This window comes from Excalfactoria chinensis, chromosome 5 (genome assembly GCF_039878825.1).
Source record: "Excalfactoria chinensis isolate bCotChi1 chromosome 5, bCotChi1.hap2, whole genome shotgun sequence".
NCBI lineage: Eukaryota > Metazoa > Chordata > Aves > Galliformes > Phasianidae > Excalfactoria > Excalfactoria chinensis.
In genome coordinates this window covers 38,951,572-38,969,716 of record NC_092829.1, presented here as the reverse complement: position 1 = coordinate 38,969,716, position 18,145 = coordinate 38,951,572, and the positions used below count along the sequence as shown (strand labels likewise).

At 39.9% G+C, this 18,145-nt stretch overlaps 1 protein-coding gene across 2 annotated transcripts in view; it reads right to left on the bottom strand.

The window, feature by feature from the left end:
- The window catches only part of INSC (INSC spindle orientation adaptor protein), a 115,616-nt gene that overhangs the window by 95,832 nt on the left and 1,639 nt on the right, over positions 1-18,145 (bottom strand). Inside the window, exon 2 of one of the 2 annotated variants that reach the window (XM_072338348.1) lies at positions 16,750-16,962. The exons of the other annotated variant lie outside the window; for it this stretch is intronic. The gene's annotated coding sequence lies outside the window, so the exon portion shown is untranslated. The remainder of the gene's footprint in view (positions 1-16,749; positions 16,963-18,145) is intronic. 2 annotated transcript variants of the gene reach the window in all.

The following is an 18,145-nucleotide window of genomic DNA, read 5'->3' as shown; positions in this document are numbered from 1 at the left end:
ATTCTGAATCACTTAGCTGAGGTGCAAGACTAATTAATGTGGGGCTTTAGCCAAGCCATGGGGGCTGTACTACCTGAAAGGAGGGTAAATCTGTGCCCCTCACTGGCTATAAAGTAGTGCCTTAACAATTCCATGCAGCGCAGCCATACTCTTATGTTTCTAAAGCATACAACCACCTCTCTTGTAGCGAATCCTTGAAAATATGAAGTCTCAGACTTCTTCACCCATACTCAGGTTTCTAAGAGCGCCTTATACAGAAAGCAAGAGAAAAAAAAATGCTGCCACACAACACACCAAAAGTAACCTTACTTCACTGTGCTTTGGCAAAAATCCTAGGCAGCAACAAGATTTTCCTTTTAGCTAGCAAACATCCCATTTCCCTTTTTTCAGAGTCCACATCCATATATTCAACTATAGCTTTAGTATCAGCATTTATGGCTTTCATATGGTTACCATTTCTAAGGAAACCACTTCCTCAGTGTAGACACAGCTAGTATATTTCTTCTTTCACATTATTCTGGATTTGGCAGAGTATTTGTATGAGTGGGGAGAGCGGGAGGAAAAACCACAAGGGATAGATATCAGACCAAAATAAATCAAAGGTAAGCATGTTTCTTAAGACACAGGAAATTGAATATGCAAAAAGCAGTGGGATATTTTTCCAAGCTTGCTTTCTCTCTGTCTTCTCTCACTATAGAGATTCTCCACCATTCAGATCTTCCCTGGTGGGACTTCATGCAAGCAGTAACAATTATTTCTGGTAGTGAGGCTACAGTGTCTCAGGAGCATGCCTTTGCCTACCCTAATAGTATGCAGATTGATACACTAAATTGAAAAAGAGAAGTCTAAGGAACAGGCGCAAAAGTTTCAGTCAGCTACTGACGTCTCACATGGACTGACGTCAACCATTACAGCAGCTTGCTCCATTGCACAGTAAGAGTGATGCTTTTTGACACATAATAAATACTGCCTACAGAATAAACCAGCCATCCTGACACATTTCACATGGCCTGTAACAAACAAAGTTGGAACAAATGGAAAACCTGAAGATCAGTCCACTATTGGCGCAATCAATGCATTCAAACACCATTGCATTTAGGACAGACATGTCTAAAACCCATAAGCTTGGCAGTATGGTTTCATTATGTGGAGGCGGAGGGGAAAAAACAAACAAACAAAAAAACCATCAACATTTTCAAGTTACTCAGATCCTGATCTTTGAGAACAAGTTGACCTAGTTTAAATTCTTCCTGTGCTTGCCTCTCTGAATAGGTTGGCTTTGTCAGCTGCAGCGCCTGGGAAAAGAGAGCGCCCAGCCAGCCTTGGAAGATTGCTCCCAACAGTACTTTTACATTTTCTACTGGCTGCTTTCTGATAACTCAAAAAAGTTCTGATATATGTATTTATACCTGTTAAATTTTCCTCTGGGACTCCAGCTGCAATCTTAACACAGCTAAAGATCAGCAGGTCTTTCCGTTCCAAGCAAACTAGTTTTCATATTAGTTCTTTCTCCAAATGAAAGTAGATCTTGTGAAACACATATTTAAAAACCATTTCAAGGAATCAGATCAGATTTCCAAACAAAGAAAACAAAGCAAAAGGCATCAGAAACTCTAATTTCGAAGTGCATCAATGTTCTGGGTCAAATAAAATGATTTCCAGGATAACAGAAAGTACATCTCTCTGATTACGTAATGTTTTAATACAAGTCCATTGGGAACATAACTTAAAGCAAACAACAGCTGCTGTTTTGCCAGAGGACAGCATGGATCCCAACGAGAGATGGCAATCATGGAGTAGAGCTGGTTTACACTACCTGAAAATATGTCTCACCTTGCCATAGAGAGCTACTATCTAAGAACAGCATGCAATAACCCAGGTTTACCAATGTGCACTTCTGAACTTCTCTTGCTCTGTCCTGAAGTAGGCACTGACCTAATAGAAATTTGGGATATGTGATACAATGAGCCATCTCTGCAGAAAACAGCCTCTCTGAGCACCACCCCCGCACACAGAAAATTCAACCCAAGTTGCAAATGCTATGCTTCTTTCTGCCTATATATTCACATCTTATCTGGCAGCCTAGGGCCAGTAACTAGAAAGTTGACTTCTGAAGAATCAGAATACAGGCCAAAGTCATCATTTCTGAAGTTCTATTCAGGATTTACTTTTTAACACAACAGAAACAATCAGCCAGGAAAAACAATAAATAAAAATCACTTGCTCTCACAATTAGCTGAAGGGCATTGGAGAGTAATTTAAAGAGCAAAGGAATCTGGAGGGATGTTGCATAATCAGAAGCACATTCAGTTGCTCTTCCTAAAGTTTTGCCACTCTACTTATCACATTTAGGAACTAGTTACTGTTAAGTTACATATGACAAAGAACTTTGATCACTCAAGGCATTCAACCGATAAATCATTATTAGAAAAAATATCCCATTAATTAGTATCACAGCTAGAATAATCTGAAGAAAATGAAACAGGTATTCTTGTCACTACAAAGGAAGGCAATACTAAGTTCCAGCGAGGAACTGAGATTTTGGGTCAGATGTTCATCTTGCAGCAGCTATAAGCATGTTTTCACCTACAAAATTTATCAGACATAAGCAGATATTAATTCTATGAGCAACTTTCTCAAAGCAAAGGAATTCTGAGTGCATATCTGCCTACTGCAGAGTGAGGAACAAGAAAGGAAAGGTAAACATCCCAGCAGACCTAAGGTCAAATTGCTCCAAGAGACACCGAAAATAGTTAATTAATAGGTTTATCAGGAAGGGGGTGAATGCTGTTACATTTTGTTTAAAAATACATTCAAAAATAAAAACAACATCCAGTTTCTTCCTGTGCTTTATAAGTCTGAGGAAAGGCATTAGGTGTAAATTCCATGCACACACTGCAGTTATATGACGTCACAGGACGTGTAAGGTAATGATTTATTTTTGTGTCACTTTGCTATTATTCAGTCACTTCATTTATATAGGCTCAATTGGGTGGCAAATGAAAAGGGGTCGTTTAGGTGGATTTCATGTTGTTGATGGAAATGGAAAGTTACTAAACAAAAATTTAAAAAGATGATGACTCTAACAGTCAACTAACAAGGCCTCATTTCTGCCCCGAAATGGAAAAGCATTAGCCTTATATTCACAGACTGGCTCTAATGCTCAGCTACATTCTGGCAGAGGATTTCAAGCTAGTAGTCTACCTGGTCCCTAGTGCTGGCAGCATGTAGCCACATCTGCTGTAGCTTCCTTCCACTTCTCTTGAAACATCTGGGGAGACAGTGATCTGAAGAACAAGAATAACGCAGCATCTTCAGCAACATGCTTCCTTCCAGCTTGTCTCTCCCCTGTGGCTCCTCCCAAAACCAACAGCAAAGAGCAGCTGCCTGTGCAGCCTTCACAATGGCTGTCTAAGTGGCTGTAATTATTCATTCGGTACCTGACTTTGGATAAATCAAGGAAACCATTTGTAAATTTCACAGTGTGTAAAGCTCTACTAGCTGTATTATTCTTTGTGTGTGTGTGTGTATGTTAACACTGCCCTGCCTACTAGTCTGGGCCCCACTGGAAGACAGATATTAATCCAAAGTCGCAGTCAGCAGTTAGCATAATGTTGAAAGCAGACTCAATTCCCCTTACTTATGCTGGAGCAAGCAATGAAAGCTGAGCTCTTGTTTTGTTACCAAAAAGTTTTTAGAGGAGATGTGAAGTGGCCAATTCAGCCCCTTTGAAAATATGTTCAAATAGTCAGGTCCATCTGGTGATCATTTCCAGAAGATCAGCATTTAGTTGCTTATTTATTTAAAGTATAATTACAATTCTTTCTACAATCATATCCTCTCTGGTTTTTTCCTTGGCCCAGTTTTTGGTGCTGGAAGCTGAAGCCCATCTAAGTCAGACGAACTCATTAGCTGGGGAGGACAGACTTTCTAAAGCTGGAACAAAACTCCTCTGCCTTAAGTTTGCTCCTCCAAGAAAGAATGGCTGCATTCTCAGCCTCTCAATGAACTTGTAAGAATCTTTTTCCAGAAGAACAGCTACAACAGCACAAGCACAGTTCATATCCCACTGCCTGACTTATTACAGCTCCCCATTTTGATTCACTTTTCTTCTCATCATCCAGGACTATATGCTGTTTTACTCTGAACGATCATTTGCACTTTATCCAACTAGTTTACGCTAACAACACCTTTAAAAAAAATTCACTGCATACAGGATTTGCCATCCAGCCCCCCAGTTTCTTCAATAATGCTTAAAAACAGCATTAAGAAACTTGACAAAATGGAAAGGGATCATCACCCAAGATAGAGGAGTTCTTAATGCAATCATGAAATGGAAGCAGAATAAAGCTCTACAGTGCTTGGTTTCAAGTATAACTAATTCATCGTTATGGCAGTTTGCTCTTAGCTACAAGTTTTTACCTGCACAATTTTTTATTTTTTTGAAGGAAATGTAAGAAGATCAGTTGTTGCTAGATAGCACGAAGCCACAGATAAAGCCTAAGTGCAAATACAGCAGGCCTCAGGCTCATCTCTCTTGCAGATCAGAATACAAATGATTCCTTCTCTATTCTGACTTATTCGTCAAGATATAGGATGTTCATAAAGAGAACTACAAAGCTCTGAAAGGGTGTTTTCTAGTTTTTATAGTGTTTCCGTTTGGTTGCTGTTGGTCCTTCCCCGTTTCCTCCCCTCACCCCCCCTCCCCCCCCCAAATCCCTTTAGACACATTTGCATATCTAGCGCAATCTAATAGCAGAATCTGAAATATGAGAACCAACACACAAGGACATAAAGAAGTAAAAGCAACCAAACAAAACAGGTTATACACCTGTACTAGATAACCTAATGAAAAGTTGTAAATCCAAAGTAACTTACACTACTTCATATGCAAAAAACACCCAAGGCTTCAGTTTTTGCAGGATCCCAGCCCAGCGAAGTACTTAAGGACACTCATAGGAAGAATAATGAAAAAGCTTAAAACCTGACACCTGCTTTGCTACTTCAGGGCCAGCAACCTCGACATTTCTTGTCACACTTCACTGAAATTAGTTGCATTGATCTTCACTGCTTGCTCATAACCTTGCCAACCACCCTGCGGCTCAGAGCATAGGCCGCTCCACGCAAGACTTGGCACAGCTGCTTTTTCCATTAAAATGCACAGTGCAAAAAGTGGTTACTATGCTTCTGACATAGCTTGATGAAACTACAGAGAAACGTAGTATAGAAACTTTCACGAAGACCATAGGGAAAAGAATAGTCCCCCTTGTAACACCTCATTGAAATAGCTGCACAGCATGCCTGCCTGAAGTGCCATTAGGCAGCAGCTACTCCTGGTGGCCCATTTGGAACTGAGGCATTTCTCTGGGCTGATGTGTTTGTCTGGTTAGTGCAACAATCAGATTCTGGTCCTGGTTCCCACACAGCCAGTGAGTCACTTACATCCTTCTTTGACTCAGCAAAATGCATGGCCAGCCTGGAATTTATAGAGAATAAATAAATGAAATAAACTTCAGGCCAGTTTATTTCATTGAGACTTGTGCATGCCCTTTGAGGAAGAATGTCTGCTACACTAGACTACATCCTTTATCTTCTACAAGAGGAAAAAAAATAGCAAAGGGCTATTCTTCCCTTTCAGCTGCCTTTCTCTTGCTTATTTAGTCAGTAAACCATAGAGAAATGAAAAACCGTCCATTTTAACCTTCATTGTGTGAACATAACTCTCACTTAAAGACCATTAGAGTAAATTGAATAACTCTAAGATGTGAAAATTTGGCCAAAGCAATTTTTTAGGCAAATTAAATACGCAGAATGTAGCTGGCAATCTGTTTCAAATGATAAAATATGAGACATCAACGTGTTGTACAGACTTGCACTGCCTTCATGCTAGAATCACAGCACATGATGACCAAGTCTTTAGATGTGCATTGAGGTGAGGGAGTAACACCCAAAATACATAGTTGCAGGTAAACAGTGGTCTGAGAATAAGAACATTAAAAAGAGCACACGTGGTGATGATCTTGTGTATGAGAAGCTGAGCATGGGACAATAATATTACAACTCAATCTCAAATGAAAACTAATTAAACACTTATGAGAAAAAGGGGATAGCAAAATTACAGCTTGTTTCCCAATACCCCAGGGCCTGTGTCTCCTTTGGTAGGGAGGAGCAGTAACACTGATAGGGCTGTCAGGAGGATAATGTCCTAACACATGATGCAGGTGTCAGCACACCAGGGTGACAAAGCACAAGCACTGACAAGCATCTGCTCCTCATCATTCAGCCTTCTGATCCCTAGAAATACTGTTCTGCACAGGAATAATTTGCACAAACATGGATATACCAAACACCAAAAATAACTCCTACTGTAAGCAGAAAGCAACATAAGGAAAAAATATGGAAGTATTTAAGACCATCCCCAACCATTTATATAATTGAAATAAAAACAGTTTAGCATACACCTTACCAGCATGCACAGTATAGCTCTGAGACACTGGCTTACTGAAGTTGACCATCAGAAACTTCTGGTTCTAGAATCAAAACTATCGTACCTACTCCTCATCACTTTGCAGGAGGAAAGAAAAACCTCTGCATTATATCCCCCACATATAAAGCAGAAATACCTCTTTCAAATGTTGTTTCAGAAATCTTCAGAATAGTTCTCTGCATAGAACTTCTGATGATTCCTCTCATTAATCTGGAGATGCAATCAAATCACAAAACATAGCGAGTCTATTCATATATGAGGCAATCCAACATTGTTGCTCACGTGCCACATAAGGAAACAATTTTAGCACAACTGTATCATACATACAATAACTCAAGCACTCTGTAAGTGAACTGGACTTGCTGCAGAGATTGTCACAACAGTTAAATGCTGCAGACTTTACTCTGTGAGCTTCAAGCTTCCTGAACAGAACAGCATGGGTATGTGATGATCAAGAAGTCCTAAACTGGCATATATTAATCTCATTCAAAGTGAGGCTCAGCGGTCCTTGTGGGTCACATTCAACTGAGGATATTCTATGATTCATTTATCCACCTGAAAAGAAACATCTTTCATGTCACTAGAAAGCACAGATCCTTGAACAAAGGGTGGCATTTCCACTGCAGCAACCAGCGTAACAGCGCTCAAAGAGAACTTCATCCCACGCTCTCATCCCAAAGGGGTGATAAGAGCTCTCCAGAATAAATACAACAGTCCACTTCTGTGAGCCTTATTTAATCAAGTGACCTACTGAATTCTCACCAGCATAAGCACTTGTTTTCCATCACCAAAGGTTCATAGGACCAGAGAATATTATTTTGATACTGCAATACAAGAAAACCATACCTTACATTTGCTCTAATTTTATTATCGCCTACAGTTTCTAGCAGCAATTTGGACTCTAGACTTTTCTGCACTAGAGCTTTAATAATGTACATCTACTTTCAGCAAGGCCTAGCAGTATTTATAGCAATATCTTTAGTTTCCTTTTGACGCTACCTTTTATTTCCATGCTGTAAGCAAAGACCACAGAACACAAATATGAATTTTGATCAGCACTAACTGAAGAAAATTATAGAGTTCTTGTTGACAGAGCTGACACATTCAAGTTCTGTCAACAGCTCAACCTTTGAACAGCCTCACAGCCTTCTCCATCACTTTTGATTTTTGTTACTCCAGAATAGTACTTCATTGATTTGGGGAAGTGGTATGAGAATGGGCAAAGCTACTTCTTCTAAGTACAAGTACAAGTACTTCTAAGTACAAGTAGTTCCCCACCTTGCTCAGCAGACTTCACAAGGAGAACAGAAGGCAGAGGAGGCTTTACCTGTTCCATGCACACTGCACACTTGTGCTAAGAGGTAGTAACTAAATTAGCAACATTTTGGAGGTATCTGGTACTACAATCTCCTGTCAAGAAAAGCAACCTTACTGTATAACTGATACACCAGGAGAGGGACCTCCTACCCTCTTGAAGCTGGCAATCTATGAAAGATTTCAGATAGCTCTAACAGAGGCTTTAGGCATCCAAGAGAATTAAAGAAATCACAGACATTTCTACACAACTAAATATCCCTTCACTTAGAAGTAACAGATTCCTACCATTCAGCCTTTACATCATTCTATCAGTAATTTGTCTATTAGCAGCTCACTCACTGAATTTTCATCAACATACGAAGAAACTACTTAAAACTGAAATATTTCTCATATAAACATGATTAACTGTATAAAAGAATTAGCACAGCAATTCATTCAAATCTTCCCCATCTCTCAAAGGAGCAATACATTATTATAAAATATAAGTTTTAAACCAAGTCCTGCTCTACTCACATTAATATTAGGCAGGCACGCAGTAACAACATGCTGCTAACATAGCCAGCAAGACAAAATATCTTGTCAGCTCTTACAAGTTCATCGGGGGTGGCTGATTTATTTGATTTATGCCATCAGAATCAATGTAAAACCCTGTGTGTGGCCCTTGGGAAAGAAAGTTCTCAGCAGTGGTGCTGCTGCAAGAGGGACTCACAGCCTCTCCGTCACACAGAGGGATGCAACTGCCAGCAAAGCCATAGAACAGACCAGGAAAAATGTGAATGGATCAAGAAAACATCACAGACACAGGTAAGCATACTGAACCTAAGACAGACATTTTGAACTGCAAAGGACTTCAAGGACAAGATGAGATTCCTCGCATTAGACTGGCTGCCAAACAATGTTCACAGCTGGGCTTTGGAGTTTGATTCCTTGCTGCCCTTAGACACTTCTTACCCCAAATCAATACCACATTATTTAACAATTAGCACAACCAATTCCACCCTTTACAGAAAATTGAGCAAGTTTTTATTAGCTGCCCCGAAGCCATGAAAGACTCTCTCATGATAGAGCAAGGAAAAAAAAAAAGCAGAAGTCTTTGGCCACTCCAATGCATCAAACTATCAAAGAGCTTGTACACAACTGTCATAATCCTGTGCATCTGTTAAATAAAGCAATGAACTACGTTTGCATAACAATCTATTAATCAACATCCTTATGCAAAGGTCATCTCTCACAAAAGAAATGAGCTCGACAGATTAGCTCTGCAAGAGTAGAGAACTGTGAGACTTAAGAGGCTGTGCCATACTTTTCCCCTATAGCTTCTGGCAACAGAGACTGACACAGCTTTTCAACACTCCTAGTTATTCATGGGCACAAGGTAGAAGAGTTTATAAACCTCTTGCGTAATGTTAAAACTGCATCTATATTTGCCGCACATCTTACACATCCAAATCCATCTGTAAATATCTCAGTTTCCACAACACTGAAGCCATCAGGAACTGAGCATATCAGAGATCAGGCAATGACGAAATCTCTGTCTTCCCACTTGCAATGTGTCATATGCAGATTGCATATTGCCTGAAAGAATAAATAGCAAGCCCCTGATAAAAACGTAAAGCAGGGATTTACTTTTGCTTTGCTTTTAGGTACCACATACTTTAGTCTGATCTCTACAAATTCCAGGAGGCTGAAGGAAAAACTAGAACAAACAAATATCAACAGAGCACAGCTTCTCCAGGTCTGGCACTGGCAATTTGCTGCTTCCTATCGGACGTGCTCTCATGGCATACCTGCTTTAACTTCAGTGTTTGAGACTATAGCTTACTTAAAATAAGATATCCACCCTTCTTGACATCTGGACCATCCTCATGTGTGCCCTTTGACTAATAAGAACGAACCTAGATATTCCATAGGTTATTTTTGCTGCAGTTCACCTGACATTTACACTCCCACATGTGTAAGGCATTTAAAAATTAACACGTTGATGTAAAGTGTGCAATGAAAGAAATTCTGCTCTTAGTCACTTATGATTATTTGGCTTCACAAATTCAGATGACATTCCTCACACGATACACTGCAGGTATTTCCTCTTTCTCAGTACAGACCTGGTTGTGGTATCTCAGATAACAGCAAGGCCTGAGAAACAGCAACATTAGACTTGGTAAAATGATAGTTTGCAGCATCTGCCAACTACTCTAAATGCTTGTTCATAGAATCACAGAATAGCTTGAACTGGAAGAGACTTAAAAGATCACCTAGTTCCAAACCTCTGCTGCAAGAGGGTTGCCAACTTCTAGATCAAACACCAGCTCAGACTGTCCACAGCCCCATCCATCCTGGTCTTGAACGCCTCCTTGGGATGGGGCTTCCTCAGCTTCCCCAGGCAGCCCATGCCAGCACTTCGCCATCCCCACTGCAGAAAAATTCCCCTTAACACCTAGTGATAATCTTCCCTTCATAAGTTGAAAAACATTCCTATTTGCCAAATCATTATCTACTTGTGTAAAAAGTTTATTACCTTCCTGTTTATCACCTCCCTTTAAGTAGTGGAAGGCCATAGTGAGGTCTCCCCAGAGCCTTATCTTCTCCAGGCTGAACAAGCCCCGCTCCCTCAGCCTGTCTTCACAGGAGAGGTGCTCTAGCCATCTGGTCATCTCCATTTCCCTTCTCTGGATCCACTCCACATCTTTTCTGAGTTGGGGGTCCCAGACCTGGGGCACTCAAATAACCACAGGACAGAACAGTTGCTGTTCCTAGTCTGAGGCAAGTAAATTCCACAGCAAACAAAATTTGAAGAAATAATATTATTAACAAATTATTACTGCTTTGTTTTTACTGGAAATTGTAGAAAAGCTTAGCCTCAATGAATCAGATTAATTGAGCCAAAATATAGACCTCCCTTATACATAGACTCTAGTCTACATTCTGCATGCTCTCTGGACAGGTGGCACTTCCTGAAGAAAGAAAGAGAATCAGGCATTGACCTGAGATTTTCTTTGCAAAACCAGCAGGCCTGCAGCTAGGTCAGAGGAAAGGAGGAACTATGGTGCAGATCTGGATAAATTATAGACATTGTCTGGAACTGAAGATATGATATCATCTGCACTGATGGGCATTTTGTTTGTGAAACCAAATCCAGAGCAAGCAATGAACCAGTCCTTAATGATTGATCTGGCACAAAGTTACTCTACATTATATCTCCAAAATCTTGAGTTACACTTGCTTATATTTAGTACATTTAATAACTAGTAAGGCATGCAAGTTAATAAAATCCAAAAGCTACAAGAATACTTCCACAGCAGTGCAATGTGTCAGTTCCACCCTTTGAGCTGCTTTATTCTCTCTTTAGCATCTATATCTCATTTTCTTCAAGACTATTCCCCTGTACCTATTCCTGCAGATTCAGTTTGGAGGTGTCAGAGCTGCTGGAAGGGAGAGAGAACAAGAGAAAGTATTTTAAATTGGAAAAAATCCTCCAAGTTACTTAATATATTTTCAACAAAGAAAACTTGAGGCAATGTGATAAACTCTGTACATATTACTCTTATGAAAGGCTTCTCTCCCCTGGCTAGTTCACTCTTATTATTCAAAGAAATGAATTCCAGCTCCTTTCTATTCCCTTCCTTCTCCTTTCCTTTCTGAGGTGCTTCATTTGATTTTAAAAGGAACTGGGAATTTTGAGGCATTGCATACCTGGTGTGCAGGCTGTTACAAAGGCCTTAGGAGATTACATAAATGGTACTTGAAGTAATCATGGTACAGAAAAGATACTTTAAACTAACAATTTATTCATGCGATAAGCGTTGCCTCATTTATTTTCCATAGAAATAGATCTGATTAGTGTTACTATTTTCAAAGCCCATTAAAGCACAGTCTGCCTTTGGCAAACTGTACACCAATTCACAATGTTAAACAGTGTTTTTGCTTTGTTTCTAATAGGTTTGATTACTATTATTTTGTGACGTAGTTTTTGTGTTCAGCTTTTGACAACCATAAATGAAATTCTGTTGAAAATAGAAGCCAACAACTAACCTGAGATGAATAATTTCATCTCTCCATATCCAAAAATAAAATAAGAAGAATCAACTGCAAGATTTGAGAGCAAAACTGAAATTATCTCATATCACCAGTAGGCACAAGAGCTGCCAACCAAGAGCAGAAAGGCAAAGGCTACGAGCTGAATGGGAAGTACAGAGTCTGATTAATCAGAAACTATTATCCTGTCGCTCGTTTAGGCAGACCTGCCAACTTCTCTGCAGAAATAGTTCCCAGAACCTTCACCAGGTAGGTGTCTGTGAAATAACTTCAGCTTAGGAAAATGCACATTCTACAAATACTTGGTCTAGACAGCATGTTTATCCATGGGAACTCTCAAGAAGCCGAGAGAAAAAAGAACATTCTTAAGTTGAACAATATTATCTAGATCACATCCCATCACAAGGTTGTTTCTCAGCACATTTTTGCTATTAATGAAAGAACAGCAGAGCACTTGTCCATGAAATCTGGTGCTGCTCTTGAACACTTCAGGGTGGGCGTCTGCTTATCCCATAAAAACAACAACAGGAAAAAAAGACAAAAAAACTATGTACCTCAAGAAGTTTATGAGTAGGATCATTTTTATAACTAGATTTATAAGAGTCTGAAATCACAGTATTATTTTCCATCTCTAAAAAACCACTTGTTTGCTTTTAAAACTAATTACTGAAAGACAACTAAACTATGTTCAACAAAAAACACAAACTCCTCTCTTCTGTCCAGTTGCATTATATCAAAGCACAAAATCCTTTACACAGAGGGAACATCCTTTCAACTTCGGCAGTAGTTTGGACAAGGAATTCTGCTGTACTTCATGTCTCCAATACAATAACCAGCATGCTTCTTTCTGTTCTACTTAATTGGGCCCAATCTGGATCCTTACCCTACTCATTTCAGCAGGATAACTAATATGTTAGCAAAGAGCTAATTAATTGTCCAGGTAATTCACAGCATATACCCTCTTTGTTTGCATATCAGTACAAAACTATTACCATGACACTCCAACTCTAAACCATTTGTTTGGGGTAACACTGATACCCATCAGTACCATCAATGCACTTATCAGCACTACAATTTACTATTACATCATTTCGGACCCATTCTTAATACATGGGGGCCTGTTTCACTGTCAGTGTTTCTGCAAGGTGCAGTAGGTACCACAAATTATTATTAACAGTCTCAATTTGTGCGAGTAACAGTTTAAATGGGATATCAGGGAGAATTATTTCCATGAACAGAGTCATCAAGCACTGAAACATTACCCAGGGAAGTGTTTGAGTCTGCATCCCCGGTGGACACGATGTTAAATTTATCAATGGGACTCAGTAGTTCAGATTGAGGGCTGGATTTGAAAGTCTCTTCTAATCTAAATGATGCTATAATTCTATTATGTGGTTACAAAAATAACTGTAAAAATCCTTACTTTTACTAGAAGTAAAAAGACCCAACATGAAATGGTTCTTCAGACCTGGAAATTCAGTGGGAGAGGAGGAATGTATATACTCAGAGTAGAGTACCATCTCCAAAGTGCTCATCAAGGAATTTATAAGGCCTGCTTTTTAACAGGAGACAGTGCAAGCATTAACAACTGTTGGCTGTATAAACCCCAGCAAATTCTTGAAAACACAATTTTCACACACATGGCAATTCCTCGTCTTCCAAAGTATAGAAAAGAATGCACAGCACAAAGGTCTAACCCTAATTCTTTACGATAAGGCAAAATCACAACCACCTACTGAGTTGAACTTTGAAAGTTAAACAGAATGTGTTTGAAACTTCATTTCTGAGACCTGTTCAGACAGGTTTTCTTTTTCATTTGCAGTAACTTGTCCCTCAGCAATCCTACCTCTTTGTGCAGGTGGTACCACCACAGCTGTTCAGTCAGTATACCATATTTAGAGGCTGCTCTGGGTGCTTAACAGCATTTTACTCCCAAGGAATACAGGAAGAGGAAGAAACACAGTCAAAGTTCCTAAACAAGTTATTCCTCAACACTAGAGCAGAGCAAAGCACCTCTCCAGCCAGGAAAGCTTTCTCACAACATATTATACAAAGCTTAGAATGAGTGATGAGAGTAAGGTGGTAAAGGATGCTGATGTTTTATATCTGCTCCTCCAGTACATTTTAGTAATGTCCAAAATAAGGCCCTAAGCCCAGATCTAATAAAGAAGTGCCAAGAGGATTTTATTTAAAAAAAAAAATAATAATAATAATAATTTTTAAAAGGTGGTGAGAAATTGAGTATTTTATGTAGGAAGATATAAATAAAATCCTTTTATCTCAGACAAATTGCTGCAAAACAGCGTGCAAACAATAACTGGCATAAACAAGAAGCGTTCCACTGGTTTTCCATATCCTTGGAGCACACAGAATAAACTGTATTCAAAACCTCAAATAGATGCTTCCTATGTGGGCACTGGGTTAAATGGGCAAATTACTCCGTGGACTACAGGTCTGCGCTTACCTGACAAGACACAGAGCTGAGCTGCTGTTGAGAATGTCACGTACTCAAAGCTGCATGGCTTAGCAGCCACAGAGTACTGGCCTAGAGTGCAGTTCAGCTATAGGCAGAAATGCTGATATTTGTTTGGGGGGGAAGGTTTGTTGTGGCCTGTGGTGTTTTGTTTTGTTTTTTTTTTACCTTCTCATATAAACTGCTCCCCCTAGTACTGCAACCAGTGAGAAGACTGATCCTCAGTGTAAAGCTGAAGCTGCTACACGTAGATGACAGTAAGCAGCCTGCCATTCCTTAGCCTTTGCTGGAAAAGGTTCCTCCAGTACAGTAAAGGCTGAGGAGAGGTAAGAAGAGTTCACAGGGGATTATGCATGAGGAGGAGAGAATGATGTACTACTGCAGAGACACTTCCAAAGCACACTGAACCAGAAATGCCTCTGCTGCCCTGAGACTGGAGCCCAGTACCCCCAAAAGCATCACCAAGGGGCCTTACTGTACAAGTGAGGTGGGTGCAACATCAGAGCCAGATGGTGTTGGAGCACACAGGGCTCACAGACACTCTTCTGTTTTAACTCTATTCGGTTGGTTTCGTCTAAAAGAAATAGAGTCAAAACAACAGAAGCAATAGTACTTACACATTCTTCAGGTTCACAGAGAAAAGCCAGCATCTTATTTTCCTCTTTAAGACTGCTCTCCACAGAAGACAGCTGGTCAGGACTGTGTATCAATTTCACTCCTTTTGAACACTGTTTGAAAACAGTGCTCCAAAAGCTGCTGAAATAACGCCCACCCCCCACCTACCTCATTTCTCCCCCCAGTAGCAGCTTCTACACAAACACTCACTCTCAAATACTTTCCAAGCTAATTAGTATAGAACTAACCCACCTGCATGAGTTGGTAGAGAGGCACAGGTTATGCTCATCAGTACAAAGAGCAGTATAAGGGGAGCAATGAATAAGCCTAACACACAAGCCATAGCAGAGAAAAGCTGTCCTGCTTGCAGTTGAGTTGACTGCAAAGCTCCTAACAAGAGGCAGTGCTGTGCCCTGTATCAGTAAACAAAACTCTATGCGATGACCTTACTTTCCCCCATGCTTTCCTATACAGCTTCCTAAAGAAAAGGAATTCCCAGTGTACTTCTTACATAGGCTGTCCTTTATCTTACTGGAAAAGCAAGAAAATTCCTAGCCATCAGGCTCTGTGCTGTAACTCCCATCATATTTTAGCACGATAAATAAGAAAGAGAAAAGCCTTACATAACAGTCTTCATTCAAGACACTTAAATCTGCAGCGTCAAATCCATTTTACTCACTTTCAGTCACATAAAGGTAAAACCTTTTTTCGCAGAAGGAAACCAAAGATGGTAGAAAAAGGCAGTGTTTTCCACCAGCCCATTTAACAAATGAAACATTTACTTTCTGTTTGGTGTAAAGTGACAGCTGGCTTATTAGAGCTGACACTGATCCTCCCAAGAGGATTTCAGTGAGCAAGTCACAGAGTTGAAGGTCAAAGAAGCAAAGGAATTAAATGAAGAGAGGAAGCAAGCAGCTTTCCCTTAAGGACAGAAATCAGCTAACAGAAAGTTGTTACTTACACGGCCCTTGCTGATTGGAAATAGAGCACCTGCAAAATGTGAAAATATTTCCAGGCTACTTTCTGAATTTCAGTTTGTTTTAGACCTGGCTCCCTCCTGGCCATCATTTCTCACCTGCAGGAAGGACACTGTGAATACATGGTTTTGTGCCATGTCTCTGCTTGACTTACACAGCATCAAAAGCAACTCATGTAATATTCATATTGAGGCATCATGCATTGCTTTTTACATATATGGGGAGGAGAGTTAACAAGGGATGATCCTTTACTTTTTAAAGTAAACAATAAGAAAAACACAGCCTTGCATTCTCAAAAAGTTTTAACTCTCCCTATGCATGATTAACTGAAGAGAGATGAACGCCTGCTCTTCAAACCACTCCTAGCAGTTCAAAGATGATTTACCAAACTATCACTTCTTTGTTTAGCAACGCCACTTTGTTATGCTAACGAGACCAATACAGGGATACCCGGGTGTCAAAGGTACACTCAGAAAAAACATCATAAGATGACAAAGATGAGATCTGAGAGGTTTGGCTTAGCCATGAAGTTTTGCACAGTGCCAGGTCTTCTTATAATTTCTACTTCATTTTCAATCGCAACACTCTGGATAATATCCTGAGCTTCAGCACAGCTCCATCTAGTACTCCAAGGAACAGTAGGTGTGATCAAACACATGACTTGCCTCTCAACAATTCTTATGAAATCCTGGAGAGAAAAGCTAATTGCATGCTATTCTTACTTAATACAGATCACCTATTCAAGTAAACAGGCAGAGATATAAACACACAAATAACCGGCTCTAATCTCTTTTAAAGGTCATAAGCCTACAAAACGGTTTTCAATACATTTTCAAGAATTAGCTTACCTCAAGCCTGCAGGTCTCACTCTCATAAGCTAGGTACACAGAACAAGGTGCTCTTCCTTCCTGTAGAGATTCATGTGCAGAAGCTCAGGCCTTTCTGGGGCTTTTTGTTGTGGTGGTGGTTTGTTTGGTTTTTTTCACTCTGGCATTTGCAGAGTGGCACCTTTCAGCAGCCCACCTACATCCTACTTCTCCACCGCATCAGACTTGACAGATCTAGACTAAGTGTTCAGAAAATACAAGGCAGAACATCAGGGAAACAGCTGAACCACTCGATTTGCAGCTTCAGTTTAGAAATCCAATTAACCAAAGTTATGATTAATCACTACTTGGAGGTGAAGGAGGAAGGAACAGGTGCAGAAGAAATCTTTCTTAAGGGTTAAGAGGACAACAGTATCTAAGCTCAGCTGAGGTTATTCCACTGTGTTTTCCTTAATGCCTAACAGAAGTTCATCAAGTCAGGTGCTCCATACAGCTGTCTCAAAGCAATCTAGCTTTTACCTGATCACCTATGTAATTCAAAGAGACCCTTTCAGAAATCACAAAGAGAGAACAGATACTCACTAGATGTGTTTCCTTTTAGATAGCACTGCCACCAACTAGGCTGTCAGAGACCCCTATGCAGGGCTACACATGCTGCTCTGCAGCACAAGGCATTTCCAAATGGACCAGTGCCACCCCTTCTATAGCCCATTAAGACCAAATTGCCACATGTGGAGATGATTGAAGAGTGAAGAATGGAGTTAATTAGGCCAGGTACACAGGAGGCGAAAGAAAGTTGGCACACAACTGCTCACACTACTCTAGTTGATTACACTTGTAGTAAACCTTGACTTTCTAGACCACATTTGCTTTCTGAGCTCAAGAAATATGTGTTTTCTCCTGTGTTCCTTAAGTCAATATGAAGACTTGTACACAGAACCAGAAATAAGTTTTCCTCGGCAGTACCATCCTGTACAGTCCTCCCCAGCAATTTCGTTCAAGCCTACTGTATTTCCTCTTTCATCACCACAGCTTTCAGTCAGAAATGACACATTATGTATTTGGCACAGAAAAAACTAAAAACAGTGAATGGGAATAAAAATCAGCACATGAAGTGATGGTTGTAATGACAGCAAAGAACAAAGTCTGTAGCTTTTGGGGAAAAAAATTATGACCCAAAAGTTGATTGCTTGTAAGTACTAATATTCTTCATTAGACATTTCATATCTTAACCCCATTTCCTTCAGTGTTTTTTTTTATGTATTTGACCTCATATGACATGAACAGAGACTTAAAGTGACCTCAGAGACTACAAGAGCGTATAAAAGGAGAAACATATTTTTATTTCACCTTTGCCAAAGAAGAGAAAGAAAAAAAAACTAGTGAGGATATTAAAGCATCCAAAATTTAAAATGTT